Source organism: Tamandua tetradactyla, chromosome 22, assembly GCF_023851605.1.
Source record: "Tamandua tetradactyla isolate mTamTet1 chromosome 22, mTamTet1.pri, whole genome shotgun sequence".
Taxonomy (NCBI): Eukaryota; Metazoa; Chordata; class Mammalia; order Pilosa; family Myrmecophagidae; genus Tamandua; species Tamandua tetradactyla.
In genome coordinates, this window is record NC_135348.1 from 27,632,966 (window position 1) to 27,645,036 (window position 12,071).

General features: G+C 39.4%; 1 protein-coding gene across 3 annotated transcripts in view; it reads left to right on the plus strand.

Moving 5' to 3' along the window:
• Nucleotides 1-432: 432 nt before the first annotated feature.
• CLGN (calmegin) overlaps nt 433-12,071 on the plus strand; it is a 66,568-nt gene continuing 54,929 nt past the window's right edge. The window contains exon 1 of one of the 3 annotated variants that reach the window (XM_077139978.1): nt 433-576. The gene's annotated coding sequence lies outside the window, so the exon portion shown is untranslated. Of the gene's footprint in view, nt 577-615; nt 714-1,064; nt 1,193-12,071 lie in introns of those variants that run through there. The other 2 variants (XM_077139979.1, XM_077139977.1) reach the window with 2 other exon arrangements.

Below are 12,071 nucleotides of genomic sequence, written 5' to 3' on the forward strand. Positions count from 1 at the left end.
TTTTTACGTAGAGATAGGAAATGAGAAGCGTCCCTACTGACCACAACGACTTTATCTCCTAACATGTCAAACTCTCGGAAAAGCCTAAGGCTTTTATAGATTGCACCAATATTGGACGCTGTTCAAAAATATACACAAATTCAGGATGCAGTAATTTTGCAGTAGAAGGTACAATTGTCCTGCTGTAGGGAAAGCGGACGTTCCGGGGAGGAAAGTCTTTGGTCCAGTAAGGACGAATCCCTCCTTGGCAACCCTGAAGCCCGGTCCACGTTACGACGACCGAGACGAGGGGAGGCGGCGCGGCCACAAGCCGGGTGGGCGCCCCCTGCGGCGGCCGCGCCAGCGCTCACGCCGGGCACTGCGCGGCGCCCCTCCGCGGCGGTTGAGCCCCTCGGTGCAGGTGCGCGTGGCCCCAGCGTCCCGCCGCCTCCTCCCCGCCGGCAGCCGCACGCGCATGCGCGGTTAGCAGTCGCTCCCGGGCGGCCGCGGGCGGGTCGGTTTGGCGAGACGCCGGGACCAAGTGGCAGCGACTCGGACATCTGAGCTGCCACTGCTGAAAACAGGCCCGCAGGACAGGTGCGTGCCCCGGGGGCCCCCCTTCCGTAGCCCTCTGCGCCCGGGATGGCGTGAGGAGTCGGAGTCGTCGCCGCTTCCCCCCGGGTGAGGTCTCCCGGGCCGCACCCACTTCTTTGGCCACCCGAAAGGCTACCCAGGTTGGGGCCGGTGAGGGGGTGGCCCTAGAGTTCCGGGGGCTCGGCTTAGAGGCGGCAGCGAACGAGGCCCTTGGGTGGACGCTCCCGGCCTCGTGGATGCGAGGATGGGAGTTGCCGCCACCTCGGGTCGGTTGGGGCGTCCAGAACCGTCATGTCACCTGCTGCGTCCCGGCGGGCGCGGGCGCCGGGCGGGGAAGGCCGGGGAAGGCCGGGGGCCCTCGGCAGCGCGGCCGCCCCCTGCGGGCGGAGGGGCCGCAGGGAATCGAGGCCGTTATTCCAGCGGTTACCATTTCAGTCCCGTTCCGAGCTCCTGGGTGCGCGCTCTCTGGGGGTCTCGGGGGAGGGGGGACCCTGGGGGCGTCCGAGGGCTGCTCACTCCACCGGCTCCTCCCCGCAAAATCGCACACAATAACAACAGAGGCTCAGCTTACGCAATTCCCCCTTCTGTAAAGGCGAAGGCACCCAACCTTCACAGCTGGGTGAGCCGCCTGGAGCCCAGGGTGCGCCGCTCCGGGAGGGAGCGAGAGGATTGAGTTGAATCCAATGAAACCCTAATTACTAGGGACTCATTATCGCTTAGAGCCTGTTTACAATCATTCAGACACTTTAGCAGATCTTATTTATAGTATCTGTCCCAAGCAACGAGGAGGCAGTTGCTTGGGATTTAAAAGCAAATGGCATCAAAGCTCAGGATGGAGAGAGAGAAAAGAATAAATCGAATGGCCGTTGGAAAAAGCCAGAAATAGAAGGTTAATTTATATGGAAACTTTTTGATGCAGAAGAACCAGCGAAGTCTTGATTGTAGTTTTATGGTTTTGCTTGCTTTTACATTTTTACATCGCTGTGTATAGGCCATTTAAGCTCGCTAGGCAGCCCTCCTTTTGCTAATTGTAAATTTGACTTCATTTCAGTTTAGTTTTGCCTTCACTTCTAACCAGTTTGATCTTCCAATCACATTTAGACCTTCTCCCCAAATCCTTAGAATAAGATATTCTGTATCTTCATCTTATTTATCTAGTTGATAAGGTTAATTATTTGTGTGTGAATGATGTAAAGTAGGTTGATGGGTCTCTAGAAGTCAGTACTTTAAATTAGCCTTACTGCCTCCTTTCGGTACCTAACACGTTTTAGGGTTCTTAATTAGAAAACTCGAATTGTTAACTTTTGGGGGGATCAACTAGTTCAACCTTTCATTTGATAAGTGAGAAAAAAGCCCCAGAGTTTTAATCACTTGCCCTTTTAATAATAAAACTAGAATCTTGGTGTATTGGTGCCATATTCAGTGTACTTTTTTCTTCTTTTTCATGGGCAGGCTCTGGAAATTGAACCCAGGTCTCTGGCATAGCAGGCGAGAATTCTGCCCTTGAGTCACCGTTGCACTGCCGCAGTGTACCTTTTATTATGTTATTCTCTAGTTCAGTAACTGAAACCACTAGAAAGTTTTAATTTAGTGAAAGTTTTAGTTTAACTAAATATAGTTAAAACTTTCAATATAGGTGATTTTCAAAACCACTCCTGAGGCATATCAATGTTGGTTAAGTCCTGAAGTCTACCATTAAACTCAATAAAAGCAGGAAGGCGTTTCTGTTAGAAGAAATAGCATATGTAAAAGCGTGAATGTATTAAATAGGTGAGTGTTAGTGAAAAAAATCATGAAGCTTAGAAAGGGTAGAATGTACACTGATAAGTACACAGAGTTATTGATCATTTTTATAAATGAGTGGTAAATTAAAATTTGTGTTTTTAGAAAAATCATGCTAACCAGAAGACACAGGATGATTAGGGGATTGGCAAGACCAGAATGAGATTTCACTAATCTTTTTCAGAAATGATGGTTCCTAAATTAAGGCTATTCCATGGGGATAGAAAGAAGATGACATTCAGGAAATACCCTAGTGGATTTAGTTACCAGTGATGTTAAGAGATGAATAAGAAAACTGTCTTAAGATGATTACGGAGTAACTGGCTGATTTGGTTGATGAGGGGGTGTTAATGGGAACAGAGACGCATGTTTGGGAAGGAAAGAAAAGCTCAAATTAATAGAGGCTTTGAGACAGCCTTCAAAATGGATCGCTAAAAACTAACCCCTGAGTTGTAGATGAGATTTGGGAGTCCTTAGCTAGCTTTAAGGTAGAAGCAAGAAGTATAATTAGTCAACCAGGGAGAATGTGTAATATAAGAAAAGAAGGGATCCTTGAGACAGAATCCTAACAAACAGCAACATTTCAAACTGATTAGAGAAAGTGCCTGTAAAGAAGACTGGGAACAGGCAGAGAAAAGGAAGAGAATCAAGAATCAGAAATAGTAGTGTGGAAACCAGGGGAGGAGAGTGGATTCCAAGAAGGAGGCAGTACATGGTCATCAAGTTCAGGCAGTTGAATTATTGAAAAATGCCTTTGCATTTATCGACTAAGACTTGATGGTAGGAACAGTTCAAAGATATGGAAACAAATCAGAATTAAGTTAGTTTTCTATTGATGCCAGAATAAAATCATCATGAATGTAGCAATTTAAAGCAACACAGTTTTATTATTTCACAGTTCTGTAGGTCGAGTCTATCTGGGGTCTAACGGGGCAGCATTCCTTACTAGAAGCTCTAGGGGGAGAGGATCTGCTTTCTTGCTCACTCAGGTTGTTGACAGACTTTAGTTTCTTACAATTATGGGTCTGAGGTTCCTGTTTCTCTGTTGACTAGCAGCTGAGGGCAGTTCTCAGCTTTTAGAAGCTACCCACATTCCTTGGTTTATGGTTCTTTCTCCATCATCAAGGCCTGCATTGGTAGGGGAAGTCTCTCTTATTCTTCAAATCTCCTTGCCTCTTCTGTCGTATTTCTCTGGACTGACCATTCTGCCTTTCTTTTCAACTTAAAAAAAATTTTTTATTAGAGAAGTTGCGGGTTTACAAATCAATCACGCATAAAATTTGGGCTCCCCATGCACCACCCCATCACCAACACTTGCATTGTTGTGGGAAATTTGATACCATTGATGTCACTTTTTTTGTGTGTAGTTATTTTTTACAGTAGTTATATTTGTTGCAATTGATTGAAAGATAATTAGAGTAGTGCTCTAACTACTGTCCATAGTTTATGTAGGGTTATTTTCCCCATACTCCTGACCTATTTTCTTTTCAAGCATGTCTTTATTTTATTACTCATCTTCCCATACACTGGATAAAGGGAGTGTGTCTGTTGCAAGGGTTTTACAGTCACACAGTGACACGATAAAAGTTATATAGTTCAAGAATCATTATCAAAGATCAAGGCTTCTGGGGCGGGCGATGGTGGCAGTGACAGAATTCCTGCCTGCCATGCAGGACAACGTGGTTCGATTCCCAGTGCCTGCCCATGCAAAAAAAATCAAGGCTTCTGGATTATAGTTTAGTAATTTCAGGTATTTCCTTCTGGCTATTCCATTACACTGGAAACTAAAAAGGAACATCCATGTAATGATTCAGTAATCATAATCACTTGCTAAATCCTAATTTTTCAGTTCTACCTCTTCTCTCTCATTTAATCTTTCTCTCAGTCTTCAGGGATATCTGGGCAAGGACATTTTAACTGTGTGCTGGAAAGGGTGTCGCTCTTACACAGGTAGGGGAATGAACCAGGTTGATGTTCTTGGAGAGACTGGTACCTCTGGGTTTCAGGGCTTGTCTGGTATAGGAACAATCTGGAGGCCTTAAGTTTCTGAAAAAATAAACTTACTAAGTAAAAAATTTTCAGCCTCTTGGATAGAGCCCAGGGTATTCTTTAGGGTTTTTAGGAATACTGTTGGTTGGGCATGGTATACCATGGCAATTTGTAATATCTGGCTGAAGCTTGCATGAGAGTAACGTCCAGAATGACCTCTCAACTCTATTTGAAATGTTTTAACTGTGGAAACTGTATATTGTTTCATTTCTTTTCCCCCTTTTGGTTAAGAAGGCATTCTCAATCCCACATTGCCAGGGAGATTTATACCTCTGAGAGTCATGTCCCATGTTGGGGCATGAGTAGTGAATTTAGTTGCAAAGTTTGGCTTAGAGAGAGGCCACATCTGAGCAGCAAAAGAGGTTCTCTAGGGCGATGCTTAGACATAATTATAAATAGGTTTGTTTCACCATTACATTTTAAAGATTTGATTTTTTTGAATCTGCAGATTTTATTGAGAAATATTCACATATCATATATTTAATCCGAAGTATACAATTAATATTTTACACTATCCTCACTTAGTTGTATAATCATCATCACAATTTTAGGCAATTTTCTTGCTCCAAAGAGAAAAATGACAGACACAAAAATGAAAACCCAAAACGCCCTATAGCCCTTATTACCCCCCCCCCCCAATTATTTACCCCTAGTATTGGCATGGTACACGTTACTGTTGATGAAAAGACTGCTAAGATATTACTGTTAAATATAGTTCATAGCATGCAAGTATCTTCCACTTTTAAGGGCCCGTGTTGTTACATTGGGCCTAGTGATTAGCAATCTGACTTCTATCAGCAAAGTTCCTTTTTCTGTGTGAGGTAACAGTCACAGGATTCAAGAATTGGAAAACCATTTTTTTGTCTATCATAGGAAGTTAGAAATATTAACAGTTAACGTAGGCATTATTTATATAGATAGAATATATAGCTTATATGACAAAATACAATTAGATGCAGATTTTTAAAATGAACAGAAAATACAAAACCCACACAAATTGGAATGTATGTCTAAAGGATGAAACATAGCAAGAAAATATTTAAGCATGTACTAGCTGTTTAGTGAGAATAAAGTACTTAAACCTCCTAAATTTAGAGGCTTGATGTGAGGAATGTAAAGCTTGAAGTTAGACCCAACTTTAAGTCTTGTCTCTTCTTCTTAGTAGCTGTGTAGCCTTGGCTAAGTTACTTATCTCCCTGAGTCTCCCTTTCCTTATCTGTAAAATAAGATACTAATACCTCTACCATAGGACGTTCTATAGATTGGAATTAATATGCTTGAAACACAACAAGTACGCAAAAACAGTTATTACTCTTGCTCCACTCTCTCCCTTTCATTCTCTCCCTTGGCCTAGGGAAATCAATCCTTTCTATCCTTCACATCTCACTTTAAATCTTACTTTCTTAAAGAGATTTTCCTAACGTCTTCCTCACCATGTAAACTGTTTCCCGTTTAATGTTGGTGACAACTTTCTTTACTTTTTTAGTCACTAAACTTATTATAGTTACATATTATACCTGGGTTGTTTGTTTAACATCTAGCTTCCATCCTAAATGCTAAGCTCTTTGAGATGTGGGCCATGACTGTTTTGCTAATTATTTAAACACGACATCTAACAGAAGGCTGCTGTACTTCTACCTATCCACTTCATTCCTGAGCCTACAAAATGAATTTTCGATGTGCCAGATAGCCAGATAATTTGAAAAATGCCTTCCAATTTTGGTGAAAATTTGTCTTTTTTTTTTTCATGATAAGGTAACACAAAACTCTTCTAATTTTTCTGTTTACTTTTCTATTAAAGTCAGTTATGAATAAAGTTATGAAAATGTAGCATGCCTATAGCAAGATTCCATTAAAAAAAGCTAAAATTAAAATGAACGTTTCTTCATAGACATAGAAGAGAATTTCAAAATATGATGTACTCCCCTGTATTAAATTGGATCACAAAGCTTAAAACATTCTGGATCATTATCTCCTTTCCCTACAGAAATAATTTTACTGTTTTAAGTATTAACAATGAGCCCTAAACTTTAAAAGGCCAGTGTTAGAAGCAACAATGTAATTATTTCTGTCTCTTGTGAAACTATAGTTAAAGGCATCTATTATGTAATGATTCATCCCGAAAATCTTCCTACAAGTTAAATTCTAGAAAAGGTACTCCCCCACCCCCATCCCTCACAAAGGATCTTGTAGATTTTTACAGGAGAATGAAAACTAACTCAGTTTATTTCTGGTAACCTAAGGGTTTTTTACCTAAAAACCCTTCTGCTAAATTAATTGTTGCAATTCTGCTGCAACAACAAACTCATCCTAATTAGTTGCTTGGTGACATCTGCATCTCCTTCCTTAACTTTTTTCTGTCATTCATTCATTGCATTTCCCAATACTTCTGCATTTTTATGTTTTTCCCACTTTTTGCTCTATTTTTGAGGTATTTCAAAGAAATTCAGTTTTAGTTAACAGTATGTATTAGTTAAGGAAATGCCAGCTGCTCATACAGAAAATAAAGTCTCTGAAGCTTAACACTAGCATTTCTCCTGTTCCTCATGACTGGTGGGTCACCTCTAAGTGGTGATTCAGGACCAGAGTCCCTTCTGCCTTGTAACTCTGCCATCTTCCAACATAGCTCACCAAATTGTCTGCCTCAAACTGGAAAGGGAAAGGTTATGAAGAATTGCTCGTGGGAAGTTTTTATGGGCCAGTGCTGGCAATGGCATACACATGGTCAGGGGCTGGTAATTGGCCCACTCACTGGTCACACCTAGCACCAAAAAATATATAGTCTAGTTTTATCCCCCTTGGTGATCAACTGGCAGTGTATCCTAGTTTACAACAGATATTAGGTATCCTGTGATTGATTGTCTTTTCTTTCAATGCTCTGTCTCCCTTTTATGTACAGTTGGGCATTAACTACTTCAATACCAGTAAACATGATTTACTTTATGATCTGTGATTGGGGGCTGGAAGTAGAGGTTCGGTGAGGGTTTTAGGTGATGTTGGTGGAACTCTTTCAGGTAGATCAGATTACAAGGTTTGATCCAGGTTTCAAAGATTGGGGAGAATTGTATCTTATACTATGACTAAAGTTACTTGTACTTGAATTTGTTAATGACCAGCCGAGAAGCAGTGCAGAGAATATACACAAGACCAAAGATACATGGTTGGTAAATGGTTGCATTTCTTCAGTCTCTCCCTTCTTCCTTATGATGTCACAACTGAAATTCAGTATTTAAGCAACCATTGTAGAATAAGGAATCCACAAATTCGAACAAGCTTAGAACACTGGGTTTGCTATCATTTTCATACATTTGTAAAGTGGGAAGGGAATAGCATCAGCACTAAACAGTCTACCTTATACCTATATAAACAAATTCTTAAAGCACTGAAATTGCATAACCTTGTTATTTCCATTGTTTGTTTGTTTTTTTAAATGTTACTATGTCATCAGGTCTCTCAAGGTTTCAGTGCATTATCTAAATCATCTCATTTTTAAGAAATGAGATGTGCTAAATCTCATGGTTTTGTTTGGAGCTTGATGATATATTGGCATGACTTCCAAGGAATACTGTGTGCTTCATAATCCAATTTTCAAATTTTCATATGATGCATCATCGATAGTGATAAAGTAGTATAGAATTAAGCAGAAACTATTAGCTCTATATTTCTGATTTAAAAAAATAGCATATTTTGAACCATTAATTATAGACTTTGGATGGATTGTGTGGTGGGTGAAGATAACTCAGTAAAATTACATTGAAAAAAAAGAAATAGCAATAGCAACTTCAGACTGTATAGTTTTCTGAATGGAGACCATTATTTTATACAGCTGCATTGTCTGCAGAAGGTTTGTAACTATTTATGGGTTTTTTAAAGTATTTTTTCCATAGTAAAATAGATATGGCCATTTCTGAATTGATACCTTCATCCCTCAGTGCTAATAATAATATACATTTTGAAAATTTCCAAGATGTTTGAAAATACATTCTGGTACCAATTTTGTGGTTTCTTTCCATGGCTTAATCAGTAAGCTATAGTCAAGTAGTAAAGGTAAAATGGAAATAAGAGGTAGCATGCTATGTTGAAGAAAAGTTATGGTTTCTAATCTCGTATTCACATTTCCAGTCATGTGACTTAGAGCAACTTTTTTTTCTGTAAAGCTTTTATTATGTAGCCTCTTTCCTTTTGGCGGCTGGACGTTGCTCATCTCCTCTTCCTCTTGGCACGGATGTGTGTCTCCACCCTTTTCTTGACGAAGTCCAGGGTCGCTTGTCCCTGAAGCCCGAGCAGGTCCGTGGCTCGCTGCTCTCACAGGGCGAAGTGCACACCTCCTGGGTGCTGTCCCGCATGCATCCTGTGTGCTTGGTGAAGCGCCCACATGTGCACCCTGCTCCCCTCACAGCCCTGGAGGCGGGGGCCCTTGCTACTGCCCTCCGCTGGCTGCCGTGACAGATGGGTTGAGCAAGTTTTAAAAAATCTTTCCCTATTTCCTTGTACATTGGAAATACCTATTCACACACTGAGCTGCAGAAATTAGATTAGCTCTTTCCTTTATACAAATGTACGATCACAGTCATAAAACTTTAGAAAGAAACCAACTTTTAAGGCAGGGTTTTCTAAAGCGTTTCTCCTGAACTGTTGTCACCTATTTCTGAAGGGCATTTAGGAAGAAATCTAATATAGAAAACAAAATTGGATTGCTCTGATTGAAGTAGGAGTGGAGTTCCAGACAGAGAATTCCCTGCCTTGCTTTTCTTTAATTCTTCCCTAGCAGCCTGGTAGACCAAAGCTCAATCATCGTACTTAGAATATATACTTTCAACAAAGTAATTACTGAGAACCTAAATGACCACTCATTTTGAAGGAAAGGATATGGACCTAAAGTATTAATATTCATTATTACTACTATTATTGTCTTAATTCATTTCTGTTTAACTCAGATGTTGTGATAGCATGTTAAAACTCCATCTACATCATTGTATAAATCATGAAAAGTTCTTATTTTGAAACTTTAGGATTATTAACAATTAATAAATAATCTGCAAATGCACTAATTTCTGTGCCAGTAAATGAAAAATTGCACATGCACAAAACCCTACCTTCTTGTTATTGTGCCAATTTGGTTTCATTAAATTTATTTACTATCCCAGTTACACCTTTCTTTTATACTTTAAAAACATGCATTTTTAAAGTAAACTTTAAGGTTTTTTCTAGTGCCACTTTAGAAGAAATCAAGACTAACTCATCCACACATTCCTGTCAAGTTGGATCTGATTAAAATGGGCTTTAATAATTTTAACTAACTATATGGAAAAATGCTTTTTATACTCTGTTTCTTTTTCTAAAGCATCTTCATTGATACATAATTCACATGCCATCAAGGTTATCCAGTTAAAGTGTGCAATTCAGTGGTTTTTAGTATATTTACAGAGTTGAACAACCATCAACATATTCCAATTTTAGAATTACCCAAAAAAAGAAACCTTGTCCCTATCAGCCCTTTCTCCCTCACCTTTCCCTAGGAAATCACAAGTCTCCTTTCTGACTCTATGGATTTCCTAATCTGAAGGTTTCGCATAAATGGGATCATATAATATGTGGTCTTTTGTGACTGGCTTATTTCACTTAACATAATGTTTTTGAGGTTCACCCATGCTGTAGCATGTATTAGTACTTCATTCCTTTTTATTTGCTGAATAACATTCCATTGGGTGGATAGTCTACATTTTGTGTACTCATTCATCAGTTGATAGATATTTGGGTGTTTCCAACTTTGTAGCTATTACGAAAAATGGCATTGGTCGAAAATTTGGTAAAATTTGAATAAAGCCAATAGTTTAGTTAATAATATTTGACCAATATTTATTTCTTAGATTTGATAAATGTCCGAAGGTGGGATAAGATGTTAAAATTAGGGAACTCTGGGTGAAAGTGTGTGGGGATTTTCTGCAATATTTTACGACTGTTCTGAAAATCTAAAATTATTTCAAAATAGAAAGTTTTAAAAAGATCCAAAAAAATTGCTTCTTTGAATGTGCATGTATGAATTTTTGTGCAAACATCTATTTTCATTTCTTCAGCAGATACATAGGAGTGGAATTGTTGAGTCATATGGTAACTCTACTTAACATTTTAAGAACTGCCGCACTGTTTTCCAAAGAGCTTCACCATTCCCTCCAACAATATACATATTCCCAACATATAAAAATGTAATTTTTTATTCAGCCTGATAGTTCCTATCTTACTGTTGGTGTGTTTAGACCGTTAACATTTAAAATGATTATTTATATAATTGGGTTATTACTACCATATTTATAACATTCAGTTTGTTTCCCTTGTTTTTTTGTCATCCTTTCTTTTTACCTTCTCTTGCTTGGAACATTTTTTATGTTTCTGTTTCTTATCTTTCTTAGCATATCAACTTACATTTTAAAAGAATTCCTTCAGTGATTGCTGTAGAGTTTGTAGTACAACTAATCTAAGTTCAATTTTAAATAATACTATACCACTTCACAGGTAGTATAGATACCTTATAACAAAGTATTCCCAATTCCTCTCTCCTTTCCCTTATTGCATTGCAGTCTTACTTTTCACTTATCCATAAGCTATATTTTGAACAAAATGTTATCTGTTAGACACTCCTCCGTATTTTAGCTTGCTAGCTGCTAAAATGCAATATATCAGAAACTCAACAGCTTTTAGTAAGGGGAATTTAATAAATTGCAAAAGTTAACAGGTTTTAGACTGTGGAAATGTCCCAATTAAAGCAAGTCTATAGAAATGACCAACCTAAGGCATCCAGGTAAAGATACCTTGATTCAGGGAGGCTGATGAAGTTCAGGATTTCTCTCTCAAGTGGAAAGGCACATGGCAAACACAGTCGGGATTTCTCTCTTGGCTGGAAGGGCACATGGCATCATCTGCTCGCTTCCTCTCCAGCTACCAGGATGTTTTCCTTCTTCATCTCCAAAAGTCACCGGCCAGTGGACTCTCTGCTTTGTGGTTCTGCAGCATTCTGTCATCCTTCTCTGCTGACTCTGAATCTCCCGCTTTCTCTAAAATTTCCTCTTTTATGGGATTCCCGTAAAGTAGTCAATACCCACCTAGAATGGATAGAGACATGCCTCTACCTAATCCAATGTAACAGTCACTCTTGAGTGAGTCACATCTCCATGGAGATAACCTAATGAAAGTTTCCAACATGCAGTACTGAATAGGGATGAGAAGAAGTGGCTGCCTTTACAAAATGGGATTAGGATTAAAGCACGGCTCTTCCAGTGTACATACATCCTTTCAAGCTGGCACACTCAGGAATAAGAAAAATAAAAGATTTTCTTTTTAATTTATTTCTTCAAAATGTTCCTCCTTTCTTTTATGTAGATCCTGGTTTCTCACTTCTGTTTTTTCCTTCTCTCTGAAGAATTTCTTTCAAAGCTTCTTGCAAGGCAAATCTACTGGTGACAAATTCCCTTAATTTTTATCTGAGACAGCTTTTAGTCTCCTTCATTTCTTAAGGATAATTTGATGGAATACAGAATTCTGGGCTGGTATGTTTTTTTCTTTCAGCACTTTTTTGTTATACTATCTTCTTGCTTGCAGAATTTCTGAAGATGTCTGATGTAATGCTTACCTTTGTTCCTCTGTAGGTAAGGTGTTTTTTCCTCTGGCTT